This window comes from Lutra lutra, chromosome 1, assembly GCF_902655055.1.
Source record: "Lutra lutra chromosome 1, mLutLut1.2, whole genome shotgun sequence".
Taxonomy (NCBI): domain Eukaryota; kingdom Metazoa; phylum Chordata; class Mammalia; order Carnivora; family Mustelidae; genus Lutra; species Lutra lutra.
The window spans coordinates 198,023,727-198,036,993 of NC_062278.1; the positions used below are offsets into that span (position 1 = coordinate 198,023,727).

General features: G+C 46.2%; 1 protein-coding gene across 5 annotated transcripts in view; it reads left to right on the plus strand.

Moving 5' to 3' along the window:
• The window catches only part of ARHGEF3 (Rho guanine nucleotide exchange factor 3), a 320,183-nt gene that overhangs the window by 43,772 nt on the left and 263,144 nt on the right, over positions 1 to 13,267 (plus strand). The window lies entirely within an intron of this gene.

Sequence of the window (13,267 nt, forward strand, 5' to 3'; positions counted from 1 at the left end):
TTGAAAATAGTAGGACTTCTTTTGTCCCCTTTCCCTATCTCCAATTTTTGACACCAGAGGAGGATACCTTTGTTAAGTATGAGAGATTTTTTTCCACGACTTAGAAGGAAGAGTTGGTATAAAAAGAACTAATGTGGTATAGAATTAAATATTTGATTCTAAAAGCTGTGGGTACTCATTCCTAGAAACTGTGGACAGTTTCTCAGTTGATTATGTCTACATGTGTGGGTGGCCAGTCCCTGAAAGAAGGCAAAGACAGTCCCTTAGCTTTGGTGGCCTCTACCTCTTTCTCTTTCTTCCACCTCCTCTTTTTCTTCTTAAAAACAAATGTATTCATTTAATTTAATTTTAATGCCCAAGAGATGCATAGATATATTTTTCCTAGGTAAAAATAGATGACACACCCTTCCCTAATTTCATTCCCAGCCTCCCCACTCCACACCTGCCTTTCCCAGAAGTAACTACTGTGACCTGCTTTTGTATATTTCCTTCCAGAACTTTTTCTAGGTGCTTACATACTGAGAAAAAAAGCCATTCTTTCTTTCCTTTTCTCCCCACCACCCTTCTGTTCTTTTGATACAGGCAGTCATACTATGCTTATTGGTCTATTTGGTAACCTTTTAAAAAAAATTAATCTGTCTTAAAATGTTTTCAAGACAGTACATGAGAGTGTTCCTTTTATCTGCTACGAAATGAATAGCATATGTGTAGCATAAGAATCCCACTGTTTATTGAGCTGTGTTCTTGTGGGTGGTGGGTAGGTGGGTCCCATTGTTTGCCCTTACACTGTCGGGTATGTGCCTCCTGCACACGTGGGCAGATAGTTCTCTTAGGAAGCTACTGAGGAATGGAGTTGTTGCATCATCCTGTGTATACATTTAAGATCTTACTACATATTGCCAAGTCATTCTCTAAAGGCAGCTTGTCAACAGGGTACCAGATCTCCTGTTTGCCTGCCCTCCTGCTGGACCCCAGCTCTTCATGCTCTTTCATTTTTGCCAGTCCATTGGGTGAACAATGGTATCTCTCCTTGGTTGTCATGTCCTCCTCCTTCTCTTGACTCTGGGGAAGTTCATCTCCTCAGGTCCCTGTTACCTGGTTTCATTTCCCAATGGCAGAGGGTAAACCTCTGTCCTCAGAGGAACCTAGTGACCCATCCCAAGGCCCAGGACATCTGGGTGGTCCTGGTCCGATCTGGGAGTGGGTGCTGCTTTGTTTTCTCTTCTGAAAGTATCTAAGCATGCTTCTCCAGGAGAGTATGTCACAGGATTACCTGCTTCTCTCTAGACTCCTGGTTTTGAAGAGCCTTTGGCTGGATTTTCCTACTTCAGGTGGTTCTATCCACCGACTATCGCCACCATCATCACCATTGGCAATCCTCCGAGAAGATGCTGTGTGTCAGGCTCTGTGTGGATTACTGGGCTGATATATCTCATTTAATTCTCACATGGCCCTATAGGGTAGGGAGTTGTGTTCTTACCCTCATTATGGCCATTAGGCAACATTAGGACAGAACAGCTCCTACCATTGCTCTCCCTTGCAGTGACAAACATACCCACATTGAGTTCTCCTTGAGGACAGAGCTGTGGGGCCATCATGCTGGTGTTTGCGGTTGCCTTAGCCACAGTTGGTTGTTATTCTGCATCCATGGCCTTCCCTGGGGGAGAGGTGGGAGCTGAGAGTTCGGGTTTGGGTTTGTCCACAGCCGTCATGTGAACACAGGCTCCTGCGTGTCATCAGCTTCTCTGTTCTGGGGTCTGGTTAGGGTGGCAACCTCACCCAAGTTTGTCCAAAATGCTTCTCTGGAAAGGGGTTTTCTAGTGTTAGAAAATGAAATCCAACCAAGTAAACTTGAAGATTGAACTGGCTTTTATTAAACGATTCATGACCTGGGCAAGTAGAAAGGAGCTGTGAGGAGGTGTACAGAATAGGAAGGTTTTTATAGGAAGGAGGTTGGGCAAGAAAGTTATTAGCAAAAGTAAAGATTGTTTCAGGTCAAGACACCTTTTTTGGGTTGGGGAGGGAATGGCAGGGTTTTAATCTTGCACGTGATCTCTCTAGTGCTGATGAGAAAATTTCAGGTTGACTTCTAATAAGGTCACTTCCCTGGGATAGGTTGAAACAGTAATGAAGTCTTGGTTAGCTGTTGTGGGAGAGTAAATGAGTCCAATTTGGGCTCTTTTCCCCTTTCTTTCCTTCCTTCCTCCTCCTCCTCTTCCTTCTTCTTCTTCTTTTTTTTTTTTTGAAGATTTTATTTATTGATTCGACAGAGAGAGAGATCACAAGTAGGCAGAGGCAGGTGGTGGGGGGGGGGTGGGCGGGCGGAGCAGCCTCCCTGCTGAGCAGAGAGCACGATGCGGGACTCCATCCCAGGACCTGAGATCATGACCTGAGCCGAAGGCAGAGGCTTAACCCACTGAGCCACCCAGGTGCCCCTCCTTCTTCTTTTTAGGTTTATTTATTTATTTATTTAAGTAATCTCTACCCTCAGCGTGGGCCTTGAAACTAACAAGACCAAGTTCAAGAGTTGGATGACTGAGTAAGGCTTGTTTTTTTCCCCCTTTTCTTTTCTTTTCCTTCTTTCTTTCTTTCTTTTTTTTTTTTTTTTAAAAACCAGGTTGGGCATATTTGTCATTGGAGTAAATCTGCTTTATGCAACCACTGAGCTGTGGAAGGAAGTGTGTCTGTTGCACCCACAGGCCCAATCAGTCACCCTACACTAAAATTGCAAGTTTAGATCTCATTCTAAAAGCAGGCAGCGTGCAGTTCCAGAGGCCTTCCTAAATCCCCCCTCCCATGATGTTTCAGAGACACCCACGTGTAGACCCAGATGATCTTAGGCTCATTATTATAATATCGTGTTTCTTCATCCGTAGTTTTAAGCAGTCTGGCCTAGGGTGATGATGTGTTTGTCCGAGTTCGCGCAGAGACAAGCCTCGGGCTCAGGTCCCGGGTCTGACTCTGGCTCTTTGTACATCACAGTTACCTCTTAGTGTTGTTATTAGAACACTGAGCAGTACTTGTTCCAGAAACTGAGCTCGTAAGCCAATAATGCCTTGAAGGAAACTTGCCCATTGATCCATCAATTGATTATTCATCCAGTAGCCATTTACTGAATGCTGCCTGTGCGGTAGACACAGAAAGATGGGTAAGGTGAGTTCTTAGAGGATCCGGAGTCGGGTGTGGGGGCAGGAGGCACACGCTATGAGCTTCAGTTAAGTGGAAAACTATTCTTGGTTGGTCAGTGGTGATAATAATAGGCTCTGCTGCAGTGGGTTGTTGGGGCATGTCCTGAGTTAATCATAATAAAGTACGTGGCATATTGTAGACACCCAATAAAGATGGCTGTTTTCATGGTTGTCTGTTTATTTTTATTCTTACATAGGGTGAGGAACCTCGGAAGATTTTTTATCAGGAGGCTGATAGGGCCAGACTTGTGTTTTATTTTTATTTTTAAAAAGATTTATTTATTTATTTGAGAGAGAGCGAGTGAGCATGAGTGGGGGTAGGAGCAGAGGCGGAGGGAGAAGCAGACTCTTCGTGGAGCAGAGACTCTCCGTGGAGACTCTCAGGGAGCCCGACATGGGCTCCATCCCAGGACCCTGAGACTATGATGAGCCAAAGGCAGATGCCCAACTGACTGAGCCACCCAGGCACCCCTGACTTGTGTTTTAGAAATGGTAATCCGGGGCACCTGGGTGGCTCAGTGGGTTAAGACTCTGCCTTCAGCTCAGGTCATGATCTCGGGGTCCTGGGATCCAGCCCCACATCTGGCTTTCTGCTCAGCAGGGAGCCTGCTCCCCGCCCCCGTCTCTCTGTGTGCTGCTCTACCTACATGTGATCTTTCTGTGTCAAATAAATAAATAAAATATTTAAAAAAATAGAAATGACAATCAGTTGACACAAGTTCTCATTGTATGTGTTTATATTTTAGTGTCTGCCTCACTGAAAGGACTGTGAATTCCATGGGGCCAGATCATACTGCTTTGCTCACTATCATTTAACCCAGGGTGTGGCACACAATAGGTGCTCACTAGTGTTTCTGGACTGAGTGTAGGAGGCAGAGTATTGACAATGGGACCCTCAGGTATGGTGATATGACAAAGCTGGCCAGCAAGAAGGACCCTCAGCTCTCCGAGGGCTAACTGCACTTTCCCGAGGAGAGTGGCTCCCTGGAGACCCCGGTTTTGCTCCGGTGGTTTGTGGGCCTTTTGTCTTTAAACCTCGTGATTTTATTGAGGAGACCTCTCCCTACAGCCTTTATTGCCTGAGCAGTGGTGACTCACCGCTTCCAGCTCTAGGAGTTGACTCACGAGAACGCAGGATTTCTAGGAGCTGAAGCCCCTGGGGAATTCAGTTTTCTGGGGCCACCAGTGACTGTGGATGGATAATGCTTCCCTGGGCCTCAGTTTCTCAGCTGTGCCACAGTGGAATTAGGCATGTGAAATTTCTGATGTTCAAAGAGGAAAATTTTGAAGGGAGAAGTCCTTGCTCTACTTGTAAATCCCTCCTGTCAAGGGACTGGTGACATGCGTGCATGGTTAGGACTGAGCCCATGCCAGAGAGATGGAAAGGTTTAAGTTTGTGTGTTCGTTGATTCATTCATTCAGTCAGTCAGTCAGTCAGTCATCCATTCATTCATTCAGTGGGTGGGTCAGTCAGTCAGTATCCCTTCACTGCTCAGCAGCCATAAGCATTTTGGGAAAATGCTCAAATAAGGAATTATAAAGACGTTTCACTTTCAGCCTGCACAAATGCAAGTCTCTTTATGAAAATAAAGATCTTCTCAGGCTCGCTCACGTATTTCAGTATGTCTTGAGAACCTCCTCTGTGCCAGCTCTGCTCGACTTTCCTCTCCTGGAAGGCTGGCCTTGCCTGGTGCAGAACACCCACATCTGGCTCAGGGCCCAGCACACAGTAGGCTCTCAGCCTGTGAGCGGCTTCGGTGGACCGAACGGGCCAGAAAACAGTCATTTGTAGACGGCGACACCAAGGGCTGTATCCCAAAGACAGGTTTGCCCTCTGTTTCGTGTTCAGGGGTATCTGATTTGCAGCCTGCTTGAGAGCCCTCACCTGTAGACGGGTTCGGTTTGCTGCGTGCTGTTAGTCGTTCTCATGATCTCCTTATCAGCTTCCATCTTGTCCTCAGGCTGGAGCTGTTTCGGTCACTGATTTTTATGATCTCCTTGTTCACTGCCCACAGGGCTGTGTGGGGCCCCATTCCACTTCCTCCACCCTCCCAAAATTCAGCTGCTAACCTTGAGAAGCTGGAAACCCAGCAAAGGGGAGAGTGCAACCTCTCCTGACCTGAGGCTCTAGCCTTAATCTTGGACTCACCAGCCCTGTGACCTTGGGTAAGGTCACTCTCCATACTGTCTTCTTAGAGATCACTGCAGTATTTCCTACAATCTGCTCATTAGAATATGGTTTCTTCCAAACACCAGTAGGCTTTGCAGGGGAAAATGGGGCCTGTCGCCAAACTTGTTTGGGTTTTGCTGACTTAAGCTCACTTATATGTGGCCTTTCTCAGACCCAAAATAGCCTGTAAAAGGTCAGTGTGCATGGAGGGGCCTCTCAGGAGAGGGTAGAGTGTGCAGCTCCCCACATTTGCTGTTGCATAGACTGCACTGGGGACATGCTGGGCCATCGAGGCTTCCTACTAGAGCTTTAGTGATACGCCTAGGATAGAAAGGCAAAATAACCAAAAAACACGATTGTTGGATTTGAATTGTTTAGCAGTTTTTGGTTTGTTTTTTGTTTGTTTTGTTTTCTTTTTTTAAACATTTTATTTTACTTTATTTTATTTTTTTCAATGTTCCATAATTATTTTGTTTTCATTAGGAACTTTTAAATAGTATAGTAGGCAAGAGGTGGAACGAGTCTTCCAACCCATTTTAGAAGCCTGCTGGTGAATCCGTTGAGAAAAAGTGGTATCTTCATGAAAGTTCTTATTCAGGCAGAAACTCTCCTGTGCAAACACTGCCCTCTTCCTGGCTGTGTGACCTTGGGTGTGTTTCTTTACTTCTTGTTCAGATTCCTCAATGGCTTCAAAGAAGGGTGTTGGTTGATGGGTGAGCTTCCTTTCAAACCTACCATTTCCCATATATTGTTTAAAACAACTATAAGCCCATCATGGAGGCACCTGGGGTCTGTGTGTCTTCTTCTCATTGATTCCTCAGGGCAGTGCCTGGGATCAAGTAGTCAATAAACCTGGGTTGAATAAACGTGAAAACAGAACAGGCTCCTTATTGCATTCATTGGCATAACCCCATAGACAGCTTACTAGGTTATGGTTAAAGTAATTTAATCAGTACACATGATCTTTTTTGAGACACATGAAGACTCTTAAGGGAGATGATGTTATTGGACAGGTAAGGAACTGAGATTCTGAGAAAAAAAGGGTTACACCGTGGTCCTCTTGCGAAGGAATAAAAGAGCCAAGACACAAATTCAGGCTTCTGACCTTCAAGTGCTGCTTTGTTACGGTTCCGCCCCCCCCAAAGGCCATATCTGTCCTTGTACTGACCAAAGGCATTGAGTAGGACAGGTCTTGGGAGAACAGCCATGATGACACTGAAAAAGCCCTTCAGTTCTCTGGTGGGCCTGGCTAATTTGCTACAGGGCAAGTTATAACAGTACCTTGTAACATTATAAGTTATAACATTATAACTTCTCCCAAGTTATAACAGTACCTGCTGATTCCTTCCTCAAGGGCTTTTTATATACGTTGTCTCCAGACATCACAGAGACTGAGCAGAAGACCCACTGTTTGTGTCTCTTTTGCAGATGAGGAAACAAGAGTTTTAAGCACCTGCCCTAATGTCACAGGTGATTATAGGGTTCAGACTTAAACCTGTCTTTGACTGGCTAAGGGGAGAAAGCCTTTTCACCACCCCATCTGCTTCTCATATGATTGGGACCCTCGCTTATCTTCTCTCTGCAGACAGGAGCTCAGAGCACCCTCTACAGAATGGTGTGGGGTTGGGGGGCGCTGCTGCATCTGCCCTAGGAATGGGACTGAGATTTTAGCCAGGATAGTCCACTGAAGCACGGAGGGTAGGCATTCGGCTCATGGGAACCCATCAGCATGTCCTAATTCCTGGTGGCCTCCTTCTTATAGGGCGGCTCCAGTGACAAGGGGAACTGTCAGGAGGGTGTTAGGGGAGGCGGTGATGATCCTGGCTCAGTGTCGACATTTTCCAAGTCCCAGTTTGCCATCCGTGAAAGGCAGATAACAGTGGCAGTTAGGTCCCCAAGTCGACAGGAAAGTTCAGTAAGCAATGCCCAGTTCAGTTACTCAGCACCTGGCACCTGGCCTGAGTCCACTCCCAGTGCCTAAATCGTTCTCCCACCAACCACAGACCCAAGGAAGAGCCGTCAGAACACATGCCCTCTACTTTCCGGCGAGCGTCCCTAATGTATGCTGATTTCTTAAAAAAAAAAAAAACAGCCAACAATTACCCGAGTACTGTTCACATGCTCCACGTACCATCAGGCTGTACAGTCTGTACCCAGGGGTACAGTTGGATGTGGGCCATGCTCACAGTGTAGAAGGAGACATGAGTATAAGATGTAGCTCAAGAATAGGAGACATAGGACAAGAAGGGCTTATGGAAAGGTCTAGTGGGGTCTGGCACACAGTGTCCACTAGGAAATGTTTAAAACCACTCAGACTGGGGGCACCTGGGTGGCTCAGTGGGTTAAAGCCTCTGCCTTCGGCTCAGGTCATGGTCCCAGTGTCCTGGGATCGAGCCCCACATCGGGCTCTGTGCTCTGCAGGGAGCCTGCTTCCCCCTCTCTCTCTATCTGTCTGCCTCTCTGCCTACTTGTGATCTCTGTCTGTCAAATAAATAAATAAAATCTTAAAAAAAAAAAAAACCACTCAGACTGGAGGGCATTCGAATGGGCACAACATTGTGAGGTGGTACTGGGAACCCAATTCATGGAACTCTTACAGACCCCAGTCTGTGGAAGGACGGGTCTTGGGTGAAAGGCAGCCTCGGTCCTGATGCTGAACTCTTGCTAGTGGGGAGCAGGTGTGGCAATCTCCCTCCTGGGGAATCAGATAGACGTTCCTTCCAGGCAGGAGCCTGGCACTTTCCCTGGAGGTACATCAACCTTTTCAACTCCAAAGGTAGAGAATCAGTTTTGGAGAGCTGGGGAGGTTGGGGGTGGGGTGTGGCACCCCAATGGTTTAAGGGCTCACCCAGCCCACAGAATAATCAAGATGCAGTTACAAAGCACTGGTTTTGTCTGGGGTGTTCTGATGGAGAGAGTCTTGAGGTGTTTGCTCTCTAGGTGGGAGGAGAGCATGGAAACTCAGGTGAAGACTTTCCTCAGGACTGCGGCCGGCACAGGAGTTGAATGTGGCTTTGGTCCCACCCGCAGCGGGACCGTGCAGTCTGACCAGAAGCCAGCATCTTCCTCAAGGATGGGAACTGATGGAGGCTCGCTGTGTGCCAGGCACTGTGCTGAGCAGGGGGATCTATAGGGATCAGCATAGGCGGGAGCCAGATGACCTCTAACAGGGTCCCTGCCCTGCAAGGTTTTGTAATTCGGTTTAGGTTTTGTAAGGGCAGGGAACTAAACAGGGATCGGAAAAAACAGTGCAAGAAGGAATGTGTTTTAGAAAAATCACTCATGTTTTCTTATTTTTGTTTTGTTTGTATCTAGGAAAGCTATTGATGAATAATTTCTTTTATTAATGTTGACAGATATTGTACAATTTTCCTACTGGTTCTAATAGTTTTTTAGAGCTTATTTTATTTTTTTTTTTTTTGTGGGGAGAATTTTTTCTGGGCACATAACATAATCACATCCTCTGCAAGTTAATAGGATTTTGCTTTTTTTTCCCTTCCCAACTGGTAATACTTTGTTTATTGGTCTAAAAGATTGGCAAATGCTTCCTGAGTAATGTTAAACAAGTCATTGGGTCATTTTTACCTTCCACTGACACTAGTAGGAATCCCTGCTCTCAGTTTAAGCTATATATCTCTTAAGGAAGTTGCTCTCTATTCCTATTTTGTTAAGAGATTTAAAAAAAAAGGAATAAATGTTGAAATTTAACAAGATTGGCATCTAAGGAGACATGTGTTTTTCTTCTTGATCCTGTTAATGACATAAATTATATGGATAGATTTCCCTAATATTGACCCATCCTTGCCTTCCTGGAGTGAGCTGCATTTGGTTGAGCTCTGTATTTCTTTTAAGGAAAAACCATTTCAAGCTACTACTGTCATTTGAATTACTGCTCCGTGAAGATGCAGTTGATTTATCCTGCGGTTTAGAATAATGTCAACAGGATAGTTTAACTTCAGTTTGAGAAGTCAGAACTGGAGTGATGAACAAACCATTAATTTGTTAGGCCAGCATATTGCTACTGAATGCTGATATGTGCAAAGCACTCTGGTTGGATGGCCTCCAGTGCCCCTTGTAGCTCGGAGTTCTTACAATTCTATGCGATGGTTCCATTAGTCAGGATTTGTTGTTGTTGTTCCAAGTGACAGAAACACAGTTTAGCCTGGATTCAACGTGGATTAAGGGGATATATGGTTTCATATAAATGGACAGCCCAAGAGTGGGTAGCTTCAGGCATAGCTGGATCCAGGGGCTCAGCATTATTAGGTTTTGCTCTCACTCTTTCCTTCTCTTGGCTCCACTTTCTTCTGTATTGGCCTCATTCCCAGGAAGACTTCCTTTACATGATACCTCCCAGAAGCTCCAGCTCTGGAGCTTCTAACACTCTGACTTCTTCACAGCTGAGGCTGAGAGTTTATCATTCCCACTTGTTCCAACAAGACTTCCCAAGTAGATTCATATTTGTTCTGCTTGGGACACATGCTGTCTTCTGGACCTTGAGGGTCGGGAATAAGATCAGCCTTATCTGAGTCCTTGGACTGAGAGGGGAATGGGTAGGAAGGTCAAGTACTGTTACCCACAGACGGGCAATCAGAAGCACAGTGGCGGAAATACCCGATGTACATGTCATTGGGACCAGTGATCCCCCTTCTTTGTGGTCTTTGCTGTCCTTTTTCATAGGTCAGAGGGGAGACTGCAAGGGGCTGTGATCTAATCCTAGGGCCCAGCAGGTCAGTGTCAGAGCCAGATTCTAAGTCTCTGTCTGAAATTCTAGGCCTTACTTGTTCCACTGAATTACACATAGAAACAGGAGTAGAGAGTTGAGGTGTCAGCTAGGCACTTTGAGATTTGGTTGTTAAATGAAGGGTGACCCTGGGTCACCCTTAACTGCTGATGCACTCACCCAATGTAATCATTCATTTTGGTGATTCTCTATTGTCCCCTTTCCAAAATAAACTTAGAAGGTAGACACTTTTAAAGGGGTGTCTTTGACGGGATGTTAAATATTTTATGTGGAGCTTGTGTAATAACCAAGTTTTAATTTGGCAAAATCTTGCCTTGTCCGATTTGTCATGTCTTCACATACTTTTTTGTGTTTTAAGCTTTATTTTATATATGGTGTGTGTCAAATTCAGGTCAAATTCAGTGATATTCTACATATGTTTCTAGTCTTCAGATCAAGGTGCAGTACTTGTTCAAACACTCTTTACTAGCTTCTTCCTAGCCTCCCTGCTTTACCCCAGGAGAGCCTGGCCTAAGGCTGTCCCTAAGAACTCTCTACTGGGTGTACCGACCTGAGTCCAGGGACAGATAGGAACCTGTTCCTAAAGACGTGTTTGAGGAGAGAGGAGGGAAGTTACCATCTACAGAGGATAAACGCTGAGCCGTCTGGCTCTAGGGGGCTGTAAATGCACTGTCCAGTTGTAGTATTGGAAGGCCCCCTTGCTCCCTTTCTCCTCCTTCACAGATGAGGAAACTGAGGCCGCAAGAGAGGTAGGGGCTGCCGACGGTCATGGGCTGATGCAAGTTCAAGGCTAGACAGATGATCTGTGGCTATAGGCCAGCCACCCAATTTGGTCTGACTCTCATTTCATGATACCCTTGATCCCCCCTCCCCCCACCAGAAAATCTTGAAACTCTGTGAAAGGTGCTGTATATAATGGAAAGAATGTAAGTGCTGGTAACTGACATTCTTGGGTTCAAATCCCTGCTCTGTTTTATGATCTTGGGCAAGGCTGTTACTCTTCCTGAACCTCAGTGTCTTTATCTGTAGATGGGATCATATTAATACCAACCTCATCGGGTGATCTCAACAGGTGTCGTGTGCTCAGCACATTGTCTGGCACATGTGATTTTTATATTTGAAAAGCCAGTTTATAGCATCTCTTGGTGGGAGGTAAGGTGAGAAGTGATGTAAAAGTAGGCTGACAAGATCATAACCTCCCCCCAAGTATGAACACTCTAACATGCCTTTAATTTTGCAGTTCTAAATTGGTTTAGTAATAATGATAACACGGTACTCAAGAACCAGACTCTGGAGACAGACTGCCTTGATTCAAATCCTGACCGTTGCATGGTGTAACCTTGGGTAAATGACTTAACCTCTCTGGGCTGTAGTTTCCTTGAATGTAAAGTGAGGCTGATAATAGGGCCTACCTTATAGGGTAGCTCTGAGGACTGAATGAGATCATGGGTAAAGCATACTGCCTTAGCCCAGTACCTTCATCGATGTGCAATAAATGTGACTTAGTAGTGACTTGCTGGAAGTTGGCCTGCACTCTCTTTGTGCTAGAATGTCACCGAAAGCTCTCTCCTCATGTTTGTGTCAGTGACCGAAGAGAAGAGTGACTGCCTGGGCGGCAGGAGCCTCTAGAAGTTACAGGAAGAGGTCAGTGCTTGGAGAAGAGTGAAGGGACCACTTTCCTGGGTTGCGTGTTTTTGTCTATTGGGGACAATGTGTAGCTTTCACGGGGGCCTCATCCTTGGGCAGCAGTGACCATTCCTGGGAAAATGCAGAATGGAGTTCAGCCCCACATGTGTCGGGAGGGTGTCTGGGGCTGATGGTGATGGGGAGGGCTCCTTTCTCTGAGGACCAGCAAGTCAACTCAGCTAGCCATGGGTCAGGCTGAGCAACTGAAAGGATGGGAGAAAATAAAAGGTGCTGGTTTGGCGGGCTCAGCTCTTTTTTTTAATTTTGAAAAACGCTCCTTTCAGCTCTGAATCGGCCCCTTGAGCTGCAAGGAGCAGTGCCAGTTAACCCACATTTAATTGGAAACTGGGTTAGGGGACATTCTCTCCCCCCGCCACCAGAGCATGTCCTGCGTGTTGGCCCCCTTCCAGCGGCTGGTACAGTAACAGCCATTGACACGGCCCTAGCTGTCTGGATGCTGGAATCAGCTGGGTGAGTATACATCCCTCTTCTTCCACATCCGCCGACTCTCTCCTAATTGCATTTGCCAGCTCTGCAGAGAATGCAGACTTTCCCTTTGATTTTCTGAGAGATCAGTGTCCTTTGTTTATCTTTGTCTATCTCTGCTGTTTGGGAAACACCTCAACACATCCTCACTGTTAGATTTTAATTTTCCTGTTCAGTGGAATCTTTTCCTCTCCTGGGTGAAATGGTGAAATTATGCAGGTTTCCTTTTGTCTGGTGACTCCCCCCCAGTCTGGGGTGTGTGTGAGTGTGAGGGGCGGGGAGAGCTTCCCTCCCCCAACCCCCGGGCCTCACTGTGCCTTGTTTTGGGGGCTGGGACCTGGTAGACAGTGATACAGTGACTCCCTTGTCTACTGGGTTCCCACCAGCTGATGAGCAAGGTCATTTTCATACGCATGACACCGCTTATCAAAACCGCCAGCTGCACCCCAAAAGCCCCCTCCCCACACTGGAGAGAGACGAGATAATAGACCAGGAGCTAGAGAGTGAAGGACACTATCCACTGACCGTTAAGGCATGGATGGGCATCTGATCGGACGACTGGGCTCTGTGGGCTCTGGATTGATGTAAGTGCCCCACCAGAATGGTTTGAATTAGAAGAAGTTTTTAAACTAAACAATAAGGTATTTGTGCACATGTTATGTGATTTGATCCTTTTTTTGTTCTTGTGACCAACCTGACTTTTTAGAAGACAGTTTTGTAACATCCACCTGCCTCTTATCTTTTGAAAATGTGATGGCTCTGTATCAGGAAATACATAAATTGCATTGACTAGTGGGGTTTCAGTGCAGGTTACGAATGGCTGAGAGACGGTATGTGTGAGCTGGTGTGTTACTCCTTTCCTGTCATGGTTGTGGGTGCTATCAGGGCTCCTCTGTCTGGATGGTTTGCTCTGAGCTTCCTGGTGGATCCTGAGGACTGGCCTGGGTGGGTGGGTCGGGTCCCTTCCCTGTGGTCCCTGGAGCTATATATTGA